We start from the raw sequence: 13585 nt of genomic DNA, 5'->3' as shown, positions 1-13585 counted from the left end.
CGATAAATGTACCTCTGTATATACATATATGTACTCATAACATGACATAAGGGTTTTTTTAAGATGTCTAAAAAATATAAGGTAAGATATCGTCATGCCATTTGTTGTCACGGCGTATTATTATATCAGGCGATTTGACCTCCAGGCGCTAACACATGTTTCACAATAACGACTCCTTTTTAATTAAATACTAGCAACCCACCACAGTTTCGCACAGATGCAATTTTTTTAATATAAAATATCATATTATAAACTTCTAAAATTATCTGTGTTTCTTTACTACATTGTCGATGTATTGTATACAAAAACCTTCCTCTCGAATCACTATATCAATAAAAAAACACCGCATTAAAATCCATCCATCCATCCATCCATTTGAAAGATCTAAGCATACATAGGGACCGACAGCGGTAAGCGACTTTGTTTTATACTATATAATGATTATGAAGTGATAAATTAGTTCATAATAGATATCAATTTCATTATAATTGCTATAAATCCTGAAAGATACGTTATAACAGGTAAAATATCATGTTCACGTATCACACATAATACAGAAACCGGAATTTACTGGATTTTAAAAACTCCAGTCACGTTCTCAGGAGATAGATAAAAACTCATCTCCATGTCCGAAGCTGTCTCGAACGAAATCATTTGTACTTTTCGTTTATAAATAAGTAATGAGCGTGTGGCACTTCTGTTTTTTCTAATCTTAGATATAATCCATATCTGGCCGGTTCAAGTTTCACTGGTACGTTTTGGCTTTCGTTTTTATTTACAATGCGACAATACGTCGTCGACACTTGTGACCTTTGGTGAAATCCAGTTTCACAGCATACGTCACACTACGCTTATATATATGATGAAACAAAAACGGGGTTTTGTCTGTTTAGGAATCACCTACTTTAGGGTTTATTAAGTTTAATTTTTTTTTATTAAAGAAAATTCTGGCCTAACAGTAATTTTAGTCAAAGGATAAACATCAATGTTAAGAAAAGGATAAAAAGGGCAATCTATTGAAATTCAAATTCCGTAAATTGATAAGGGTTGTAAGGGAACAACAAACTTTATCCTATTTGTGCTTGGAAGCGAGAAAAACATTGTATTATAATTCGATTTACATTATACAAAATCAATTTTAAATAGCTATCACCTTCGCTTGTTTGTTGATTGAAAGGTGATTACTTAATTAATATTTTGTAGATATATTATTATAAAATATAGTAAATACTAAAAAAAACAATTTGAAAATAAAAAATCTTTAAATAATTTATTCAGAAAGAAATTTTAATAGACTATTACGTGGAGGGTGACGTCCATTATTTCCTATTGGAATGTATCAAAAACGCTGTCAGAACACAGGAGTTGAATCGTCGTTTAGGCGGTTTAGGTGTTAATTTAAAAGATGGCGGGGGTTTTCAAAGCGACCTATTTAACTCAGATATAGAAAAAATGATTGACTAGATTAAGATAAAATTATTAGTATATTTTAAGGTTCTATTATTGTTGGAGGTGAAAATGTATTTAAGGAAATGATTTTACTGACATTTAGCATTTTCACATGAGTTGAGATGGCCCCGTGGTTAGAACGCGTACATCTTAACTGATGATTGCGGGTTCAAGCCCAGGCAAGCACCACTATATATATGTGCTTGATTTGTGTTTATAATTCATCTCAAGCTTGGCGGTGAAGGAAAACATCGTGAGGAAACCTGCATTTGTCTAATTTCATCGAACCAAAACCAACCGGCAATGGAACAGCATGGTGGAATATGTTCCAAACCCTCTCCTTAATGAAAGAGGAGGCCTTATCTCAGCAGTGGGAAACGTACAGTACAGGCTGTTACTGGCTTTGGCACTAAAATGTCAATGTGACAAGAAAATAGTATTAGTATTAGTAGTATTTAAATCCATAATGTAAAGGAATATTGTAATCATATTAGAGATTTCGTTGCAAAATTAAATAAGGCTATATTAAGTAAACATATTTTAAGCTACGAGGGCCTTAAGTCAACGCGGGTCAAAGCTATACACGCATTAAAATTCCTCGAAGTTTCTAAAGGGATAAAGGACTTGCCTTAACTTTATAGCTTTGGGAATAACATTTCTGTATAATTGTTATTTAAGTTATGCATAGAATTACATTGTGTTATGTAAATGAATGTACGTATATATGTATATTAATTTAGGATGGCAGTTGAGCTAATAGTCACGTTCAAACATATATATCGACATAATTATGTGTGTAGAAATAGCCAGCCATTTCTCGATAAATTACTCACAACCTTAATGCTCCTCAAACCTTCCGTGGTTAATCTGTGTCATTCAGTGTTTTGTGCCGGAAAAACACTAGCTCAGATCAAAACGTACTAATGGTTTTTTATGTACTTTTATATAAATATATATAGTGTTAAATAATTTAAATTTTGTAAAATATTTATACAATTTTCATTTAAGAACAGAAAGTACAATAAACGTAGTAATTTAATGCATCTGTTTTAGAAGTTTCTAATGTGAAGTCGTAAAAAAATACAAATTCTGTAGTATATTTAGTATCAGTATTGCACCCGTACGATGCCGGGGCGAGTCGTTAGTAACATTTAAATTAGAATAAATGATAGTCACGTGTTCCATTTATTGTACTCTTGTGAAGGCAAAGTTGAACTTTTAACTTAACTTTAATTAACATACATTTCGTTTCCTTTGAAATATTCCTTTATAAAATTTGCACAGACTAGCTGAAAGAGATTCCGCAAGGTATTACGTGCGCCGTTCCTTTAGCTGCGACGTGTATACTTTTATGTCTCTATATTTTGTATTTTGACAAAGATTCCAAGAAAATAAATGAAAGTTAAATCAACTTTACCCACAAAAACAAACAGTTTTTTAAAGTTAATATTTGTGGTCAAAACGTTTGTAAAAATTTAGACTTCTGAATTTGTCGTTTAAAAATTAAAAATGGAAATAATATGTTATAATCATTACTTGACACGCTAATTCTGCTGTTTAGACTACGCTGGGCATCTTATGAAGAAAGAGAGATATTATCTACATTTATGAAATAAAAAATAATAATAATGAATCTGTCGTAAAATAATGAAACTCTAACGAGCGTCTATAGTAGTAAGCCTTGGTATTAGTTAATGTAAGGCTGTCAACTGGAGACAAGACGTCGCTACGGGCGAAAGGCTGGTGGCTAGTAATTATTAAAAGGAAAGCTACTCGTGACAAACAAACCAACACACACATGGGTCATTGAGTTTGCGCATACGACTTGCTTTCACCATTTCTCTACACAACCATCTCTGAGTTAATCATTGAATATTTTAAAGTAACGATTAAATTGGTTTCTTCAGACTTTTTTTGTATATATCAAAAACTATACTAATATAAAGTGAAAGTAACTCTGCCTGTCTGTCTGTCTGTTTCACGACCAAACCAAATAATCGAATTTGATGATTTTTTTTATAAAGTAAACTTGAACTTCAAGGAAGGACAACTTAATGTCTAAAACGCGAGTGAATACGCTGTTATATAATACATATTAGTTATACATAGAGTCGAGATGGCCCAGTGGTTCTAACGCGTGCATCTTAACCGATGATTGCGGGTTCAAATCCAGGCAAGCACTGCTGATTCATGTGCTTAATTTGTCTTTATAATTCATCTCGTGCTCAGCGGTGAAGGAAAACATCGTGAGGAAACCTGCATGTGACAAATTTCATAGAAATTCTGCCACATGTGTATTCCACCAACCCGCATTGGAACAGCGTGGTGGACTATGTTCCAAACTTTCTCCTCAAAGGGAGAGGAGGCCTTTAGCCCAGCAGTGGGAATTAACATCCTGTTGTTGTTGTTGTTGTAGTTACACATACTTCAGATGAAGTCTATGAAGACTTCGTGATATCAAGTGTATAGTACTGTTATATACAAAAATTTTATAACATATAGTAATTGATTGTTGTTTCATTCTTTACTGATCGGACAACTTTTGAACGATTTTACCGATGAGATCACACAATATGGTTATTTGTTGTGACTAGAATGTGATATATATTTAAATCATAATACGTGCTATCTTTTTCCGATACATTCAAGGAACGTCTATATTTGAGCTCTATCAAATCGAGTGTGCGAAAGAATCGGGTCTGATATCTTTAAAATGATATTTCCATAAATTGAATTGAATGTCTCAGTACCGCTTCGGAGGGATTTAAGTACTTCCAGTTGTAAGCTATTTTTATAGAAACGATTTTTGTGAAAATTGTACCTAACTATTTATATATTATTTAGAACTAAATTAGTTTTTAAATATTACGTATTTTTGAATTTTATAAAAGTCTCTAGGTTTCCTACTGTCGAGCAAAACGTTCTTGTTTTGGCAAACCATATGGTAGAATGTCGAATGCATGCAGTTTCCTCTGTAATGTATTTCTGAAGTGCTGAGAACGTGACGTATTTATAAGCACAAATAATAAGGCTTTTAAAACTCAGTGGTGTACAAGACATGTTTTTCCATACAATAGTCTTACCAGCGCTATTCTATTTTTCATTTTTTTTAAAGTCAAAAACCTTTATTCAATATAGAAGTGATTACATTTGCTTATTGACAGTCAAAAATCTACCACCAGTACGGAATCTAACACTACGGATCTGAGAAGAACCAGCGAAAGAAACTCAGCGGGATTTATACATATTTCTTTCATTTAACTAATATAACGATATCTGCGAACTAATCACAAAATTTCGAATATGTTAAACCTATGAATAATATACTAATTAATCTCGTGTTAGTGCGCCGAAGTTTCTACTTCGGAATCTCATCGATGAAATTTTGAATCGTATCTATATTTTAATTACATTAATGTAAATTCAAGCTTCGCTCAGAATATAACGTAACGTTCGATGGCTCATAAATAATTAAACTTTTAAATTGAGACAAAAGCAATAAAGCATAAAATATGGACAGGATCAGATATGAAAATGCGAACAGCGAACTGTTCTCATAATGCGAGTTGTTTATAACATAAAATATATGATGCATGGCGTGCACATCAAGCTTCCATTTTTCAGGAACACTAAAAGAAAAAAGACACAAACGCATTTATAACATAAATTTCTATCATTATTAATTAATGGTTCTTTCTTCCTATTAGAAAAGTTGTCACTGTTTTTTTGTATTTCTAAGACATAGTCATTAATTATCATTGAATTCACTTCATTTTAGGATGCAATTAGACAATTAGGATGTTGGTGTTGGTTGAAAGTTTGAAGCTTAATCCGCAATGAGTGGATACACGTGTGACAGAATTTGATCTCACTCATCCAACCTGAGTATAAAAAATAATTATTTAGTACATGAAAATTTCCATGGTAGGTTCAACATTCGATTAAAATTCAAAGAAAGTTTTATAAAAAAATGCATATGATGCTTTTCAGACAATCGAAATTAAAATCAAAATATACTTTACTCAAGTAGACTTTTACAAGCACTTTTGAATCGTCATTTAATAACTTTTTTTTATATTAAGTGAAGGTACCACCGGTTCGGAAAGTAGATTCTCCCGAGAAGAACTGACAAGGAACTCAGTAGTTACTCTTTTTCAACATTTGAAAAACAATCGTGCTAGTTAATTACAATTATATATGCTATATAAAATTCATATAGTTTTCCCAAAATTTGACAAAAAGTGACATTTCATTTTAGCCCGGCGTGACATGGGCGAAGGGTATGAGGAAAGGTCGTACGGTATGCTTGTACCTTTAACTGTAAAAGGGTTTACATCAATAAGTGACATTTACCACTTTAATAAAATTTACGAGGTACGTGAGCTTCGTGTTCTGAATATTCCGCCATTACGAAACAAATTTGGCCACGTATGTTCTTAATTTCCATCAGAGAAGCGATATGCAATTTAGATGAGCACGTGACTGAACAAACAAACACTGAAACTTAAATATAAAAGCTTGTAAATATTATACTAGCGACTCGACTCGGATTCGCACAGATGGACATAAGTTTTTATTTATGTTTTTGTTGGTTTTTCCGAAATGTTAACAATCGTCGATTTCAATTTGACGACCTCCATGGTCGAGTGATGTGTACACCGGTTTTCATGGGTATGCCACTCTGAGGTCCCGGGTTGGATTCCCGGCCGAGTCGATTACCATTAGTTTTCTATTTTGTTATGGGTCTGGGTGTTTATGGTACCGTCGTTACTTCTGATTTCCAAAACACAAGTGCTTCAGCTACTTACATTGGGATCAGAGTAATGTATGTGATGTTGTCTCATATTTATTTAATTTATTTAAACAAAAACTTCAAGAATTATATAATATGAGATATATAATTATATACCTAAACCTTTATATAACCTATGAAAACGGCATGAAAATACGTTCAGTAGTTATGGAGCTTATCGCGAATACACAGATAGCCAGACTCGGCTGGAGGAATTACTTTTATTATTTATTTTTATAACTTATATGTAGTGATAATAATTGTAATTTTGAAACTAGGTTATTTTTTGCATTTTATTTGCAGAAATTTTACTATATTTTTTCGATTCAACTGTAAGTTATTTTTGATGGGCACTGGCCGTAACTAATAGGATTTGTGTATTTATTAAATATATATCTCAAAACATTTTTATTTTTGCGGAATAATAAATCATAAAATGTAAATCGTATGTAAATAAATTCAAACATAAAACGATGGAACGTTTCTTTTTTAAGCCTAAAATATGACTTTATAGTAAAACCTTTTTTTAATTATATTATTATAATTGACTTAATTAAAAACAAAGTAGTTTACCGCTATCCGTCTGTGCCTGTGTAAGCTGAGATCTTAAAAATTAAGCAACGGATATTGGTGCAGTTTTTTTTAGTAGATAGGATGATTCAACAGGATGGTTTATATATGTAAGACACATGCTCTATATACCTAGTAGAGAAACACATTATTTGTGCTTACATAGAAAACGCTGGCTGTACCCTACGATAACGAAATTGTTTGAACTTTTTTGTTTTAGTATCATCATTAAAATAATTTTAGAAATTAATTAGAAATTTTAGAAAGATAGCACAAATATTTTATTCAAAACACACAAATCCTATAATATGTGTTTCCTAATTTTTTTTGATAATGCTCGAATTACGACCAATCGCGGCCTCGTTTTTAATTGGTGTGTAAAAAAATAGTCACACATTATAATTACACAAGTAGACTATAATTATAATTATGTCTTAAGCACATAATACTGTTATAAAGAGATAGAATATAATACACAATCATCGTTCTGTATGAGCGAATACTTTCACCTGAGTCATGCGACGCGAGAATGAAAATTTAACATTTTAGAGAGTTTGCGATCAAGGTTGCCATTTTTGTTGCTAATGTACTGTAAGAGATAAGACGCTCATTCTTAGTCCTTTGGCTTAAACATTTTTGCCTATAATAAAGAATATTTTGATTTGAAGCGTAGACAGGTGGCTTACTGACCGTCAGGAGCTAAAACATTTCTGCCTATAGTAAAGAATATTTTGATATTAAATCGTCGATACATGTTTTACGGACCGTTAGCGATGTAAAAAGGCAAAGGATCGTTCGTGATCCCTTTGGATATTATCATCTCGACACAAGTGATAAGCTTAAAAGAAGTGATAATATTAGTTAGTCGTAATTAATTTGTGGCATTGCTGATATTCTTTTGTTTTTTTTAATTAGCGTTATAGTGGATAGGCATCTCTAGCTGCAATTCGTAAGGATTCCAAACAGGATTATATCTATATAAATCATTGAAATTTTCTGTCTTTGCTACTCCGATATATAGATAGATATATTCCGATAGTTTAAGCTTTCTTTCCTCGGTGAGTTAGATATATCACATAGATATATTTATCATGCACCTAATTGCGCTTCGGTTGCACTGGATGTTTATTTACCGTAATGGTCGTTGGCCAAGTTCCATTGGAAGGGAGAGCCTTGCGGCTGAACAATTTGGCAATGATGTGACACAGGTGGCAGTTCCTACTGGTCTCGCGATAATAGCTGCACTAAGCGAAAATGTAAACCGAGCGAGGTAGAAACGCTTAACCACCAATGCAAGGCATCCTTCAGAATTTAATTTTGATCATCTGCCTGAAGGACATAATTATTAGGTTTTGTATTCGGGAACTTATGACTTTCAAATAACTAGGTTTTATGCAGAGTTTACTGAACAAATTAGAACTATTATATTTTTTTGCTTATATATTTTAGACTACGCAACGGATTTGATTACGGTTTGTGCCAATAAGGAGGGAGATTTAAACGGAAGATTTATATGTATAATACAAGCAATAAGCCTATGAGATCTTCCGTCTAGGAGAGTTGAAAAGCCTATGTGATCTTTTTAAGCTTGTTCTTCAATCTAAGAGTCGTGTACAACAACGACAACAACAGCCTGTAAATTTCCCACTGCTGGGCTAAGGCCTCCTCTCCCTTTAAGAAAAAGGTTTGAAACATATTCCACCACGCTGTTCCAATGCGGGTTGGTGGAATATACATGTGGCAGAATTTCTATGAAATTAGATGCAGGTTTTCTCACGATATTTTCCTTCACCGCCGCGCACGAGATTAATTATAAAAACAAATTAAGCACATGAATAGTGCTTGCCTGGGTTTGAACCCGCAATCATCGGTTTAGACACACGCGTTTCAACCACTGGGCCATCTCTGGTACAGGTACCTAGTATATTATATATTGATATTTTCAAAAGGAATACATTTAGTACATACAACTGAAAATTCTGATAACTTAAATGCAAAAGAGAATTCGCTATACGCTTTACGTCAGCCACTTCTGAAATCATCCGCTTCGTGAATAGCAAATCGCATCTCGATAAACCAACAGAACTTTACTACTCCACATCAAACTCATAATCATTCATGATACTGATTTATTTTCTTCGCTTTTTTTTTCGCTATAAAATAAATCAGACTAGTCACACTTTTTTTATTAATTTTAAACTTGTAGGTGGCCATGTGCAGTCGAGGTAAGAAAAGTTTCGTCACGTTAAGATCTAAGTATTTTCGTGTGCTCAGTATGAGCGATAATCTTCTTTACCGATCGAGAATGACATATTGCGTCGCTGATTTGATCTTTGGATTCAAAAGGTACTAAGAGTTCAAGACTTGATAGAATGTTTTCTTACTCTGACTGTACATGGGCCATTTGATAGTTGGTACAATATCACCCATAAGCATAGTTGTAAGGATTTTTTTATTTATTATATTATTAAGACTGTTAACTACTTCTTTTACTATCCATGCGTCACCAACACTAGGAGCTAAAATTTCACCTTCCTTAGGCCTGTTACACATACTATTATTAAAGAAAACATAATCTTTAGTCAATTAGGCTCCTATAGTGAAATCTAAATCATAAAGTTATTTGTTTATAAGTATGCAAATCTGTCACCGGTTCGGGAAGTGGTCTATTATCTATATCTATTATCTATACGTTATCTATTATTATCTATCCCGCCAATTATTATCTCTCTTTCAAAAACGACGATCGAATTCAAATTTAGTTTCATTTCCGAAATATTTTCGATGCGCATCTGAATTGAAAAATATTCGGCATTCTCACTGGTATGGAAATCAACGAATACCTCCACGCTTCTTGTCATATGTATACCTGGCATTTTATCGAATAATGAGCCTTATGTATAATGTAATGTGAAATTAATTGCACTAAGTTACTTATGTTTGTAAGTCCATTGTGACTTCAAAAGCTGCTTCATGATGATTTTATAATAAATGCGCTAGTCGTGGCTCAGTGATTAGAACGCATACAATTTATCTGATGATTGTGGTTCAAACCCAGTCAATCACCGCAGAATTTTCATGTGCTTATTTTGTATTTATAATTCATCTCGTGATCAGTGGTGAGGGAAAATAACGTGATGTGTCTAATTTCAACGAAATTCTTTCACATGTGAATCTACCAACCTGCATAGAAACACAGTGGTATATGCTCCTAACCTTCTTTTTAAAAAAACTTTAGTGCAGCAGTGGGGAAATTTACATGCTACTGCCAGGAACGATTAAATTACATTTATAACAGACGCAGAATTACAAAAGAATAAATACATTGAGAATATTTTTTTTATGTGGTATACGAACAAATAATCTACCCGATTCTATATACGGTAGAAGTACGACTACCTAACCATAGTACGCAATATTGCTGTTTGGTGACAGAATCATTCATGCGTTGGTAATACGCAGATGGGCCTCGAAAAGTCCTCCCACTGCACCGCTTAGATATAATATAACAGAGGGAAGAGGTAGTGTATGTTTTTTCACGTTCAATTAGCTCGACGGATTATATTGTTAAATAAAATATTTGTGATATTTATTTCCGTTCATAGATTTGGGAATTTCAATTCATTTTTATTTTATTTGATTGAACCGAAACCCGAATTGAATTGACAACTGCCGCTATAATAAATTAAAAAAAAATTCTTCTCGAAACCATTAATTTAAATAACTTGGCTGAAACAGCGACATCTAACGATTTCAGTTGTAAGTTATATATATTGAATTATATTTTTGCATTATTTCTTTTTAAAACCTTAAAAAGGTCGGTATTTGTCGGTTATTAATATTCTTATATCGTAAAATTTTTAACTATTGCTTTTGAGATTGTTTTCAAGAATAGTATGCAAAGAGAACTGTGTCATTATTAATAAGAACTGTAACTGTGCAATGCACTTTATATAGTACATAGATTAATTCCGCATCAAAATCCACTAAAGACGTAATTCGTGTTATGGATTCTCATAAACAAAAGTTATGACATTTCATAATCAAAAATATTCACATTTACAATTTAATCTGAACAAACCAATTCGTGGACATCGATGCAACATAAATAAAGATGATTTATTTGAAGTGTGTTTATCTTAGAATCGATGATCGAATTCGGCTTACGAATTCCTACTGTTGTTTGTACAAACAATATCTCTGTATCACGTAGGACTTGTATTATTATTATGATATTAAACAAAACTCGTTCGTGTACCCTCGAGGCTTTTTGCTTTTTTAATTCAGAATAATATACTTTATTCCAGATATAATTTGCACTATGAGGCACCCATTGTACATGTAAATTAAGTAATTTATATTAAGCCCAGTTACTATCCCATTAGATCGCAGATCTCGAGGGACTGGGTTCAAATTCAGGGTCGGGAGAGGACTTTGTTTTTTTTTTGGTTGATATTGAAGTTGCTAGTACTAAAATTTCCGCCTTTAGAAATCAAGAACAGGACTTAGTTGATCCTCCCTCTGAACTCACTTTTCAGATACCGAGATCAAAGATAAAATAGATAGTTGTGTTTGCACACATAAATGGACGTACTGGTGAACTGTAATATTTTCTAGGTAGTTGACTATTCAACGTTAGATTATTCTTCGTAAGCCCGATTTGACCAAAATAAACCGGAAGGGTGTTATCAATTTTAGCTAAATTTAAAGTGCCATTGACACCAAAAAAAAACTTGACCACATCTGTCTCAAGCACAACAAGTGTTCTGGTGATCTGCCCTCTCTTTCAAAATATTTTTAACAGTCTAAAGCACCTAACCAATGGTCCGAACTAATATGTGACGAACATCGGCAAGGTACTCCCCCAACGCGCGGCACCCGAGCCATATGCAGGCTTTATGCACCCTAAATTGAGAGGGACCTAATCAAAAAACAAATATATAATCCGATTCTTTTATTAAAATAAAAATAGTCGCCACTTTCATACTAACGCTTTTCTATTGTAGCACTAAAGAGATCAGACAATTCGTGAAGAGAAGAAGGCTCATTATAAAAATCTTGGAGAGTAAACTTCGCAGTGATATGCTCCTTCAGTAAAGGCCCTCGAGGTAACAATCCACCTTCTTTAGCTGCAGCGCTTGACCTGATTTCACTGGTATCTTGCACTAAGCTAAGATTTTAACCCCCTTTCAAACTCTTATACTCTATTTTTATAACACTTCCATTGTATGTTCAAAGCGTGGGACCATGACATTTCATACGACCGTGAAAACTTTTACATATCGAATAAGTACCATTTCTTTTATTTAACATTGTACTCCTATGAATGTCTTATTAGCCACCCGTGCCGACTCTGTACTGGTAGAAATCATACAAAATTATTTATCCTTCGACGGTCTACCACAAAGACATTGAAATTTCTAAAAACTTTTTCTTGTGGATTCACGTCCCTAATTTCAACTCTCTAGACATAATTGTTTTGCCGGTTTAATAATTAATGAGGACTGGTGGTTTCAAAGAGACATATGTTCATATATTTTATATGTAGAGACATGTAACCTTTATGTAATATTGATGCAGGTCAGAACATGAAACTCTCGTATTCAGGAATACTCGCCTCTAACGGTATTAATCGCGTAGGATTAACTCCGCTCTGCACCCTATTAGAACTGCGTTGTAGACAACCGAGAAGGCTAAGACCAATACCATCTTGGTTACATTAAAAATAACATATGTTTTGAAACTAACGGTTACTTATAGCATTAAAAAGGGATAAAAATATCGATTTTGATAAAACTATCTACTACTTAAATTTACCGATTTGGGTATGTACCCAATTTTTCGGCTAAATTTGGTTTTAAAGCGAATGAATGATAATACATGAGTACTTTTAAAGTGTGTTACGATTTGAAACATATTTAACATAATAAATATTGCAATAGTTCGATTGGCGGTTGAAAAAGTTGAATGCACAAATTAGGCGTAGGCTTAACTATGATTTCATTCGCTGCATATCCGTTACGAGCGATGCGTTCACTGACCTACACGCGGATGCGCGCGCTGGGAACACTGCTCGTTATAGCGGCTAACACCGATACCAGTTCAGCTATTGAAATAGCTTCTCTTTTTCTAACCAATCGAATGTTTTCTTCGAGAAAGTTAAGAATCGTCATATTTTTACTATTTATGGCAGACTATAAACCTAGGGTAGGTTTTGGTTGTTTTCTATACAATCAAAGACCTAGACTTTCTTTTCGTTTGATGATTTGAGAATTTGATTATTTTTCAAATCAAATCATAAAAATACAATAATATAATTTTCATAATATTTCATTTTAGTTAGAATTAATACTATATATCCAAAGAAAGTTTAAGCTGAACGTTGGTGAACGAGCTAAACGAAAGTGGATTTTGCTTAGGGAATCGTCGTTATTTGACAGTTTAGTTGTAAGATCAAATTTTAAGAAAATTTTGGTTACCTAAGTTGAGATACTTTAGGGCGTTTGTAAAAAAAATATTAAAATTGAGAATAATCTGAGTAATCAAACGAATAATACGATTTAAACTGTTTAATGAGTATTCTAGTCAAAGATTTATTATAAGAAGGCTAACAAACTGGCAAATGATCATCCTAAGGGTAAGTGGTCATCATTGCCTAAGATAAATACATTTTAGTGCCAATGTACTGTATAATATATCTTAGGCACCCCAATTATTGTTAATACGTAAATAGACTACGGTGTTACGGTAGAATTCACCGTTAATAGGGAAATT

At 33.1% G+C, this 13585-nt stretch overlaps 1 protein-coding gene across 2 annotated transcripts in view; it reads right to left on the bottom strand.

Annotated features, from left to right (window-relative positions):
* Positions 1–13585, bottom strand: part of LOC124538273 (neurogenic locus notch homolog protein 1-like) — an 81354-nt gene that overhangs the window by 29265 nt on the left and 38504 nt on the right. The gene's annotated exons all lie outside the window — the stretch shown is intronic.

Source organism: Vanessa cardui, chromosome 20 (genome assembly GCF_905220365.1).
Source record: "Vanessa cardui chromosome 20, ilVanCard2.1, whole genome shotgun sequence".
Classification (NCBI taxonomy): domain Eukaryota; kingdom Metazoa; phylum Arthropoda; class Insecta; order Lepidoptera; family Nymphalidae; genus Vanessa; species Vanessa cardui.
This window is presented reverse-complemented; position numbering and strand designations above follow the sequence as displayed.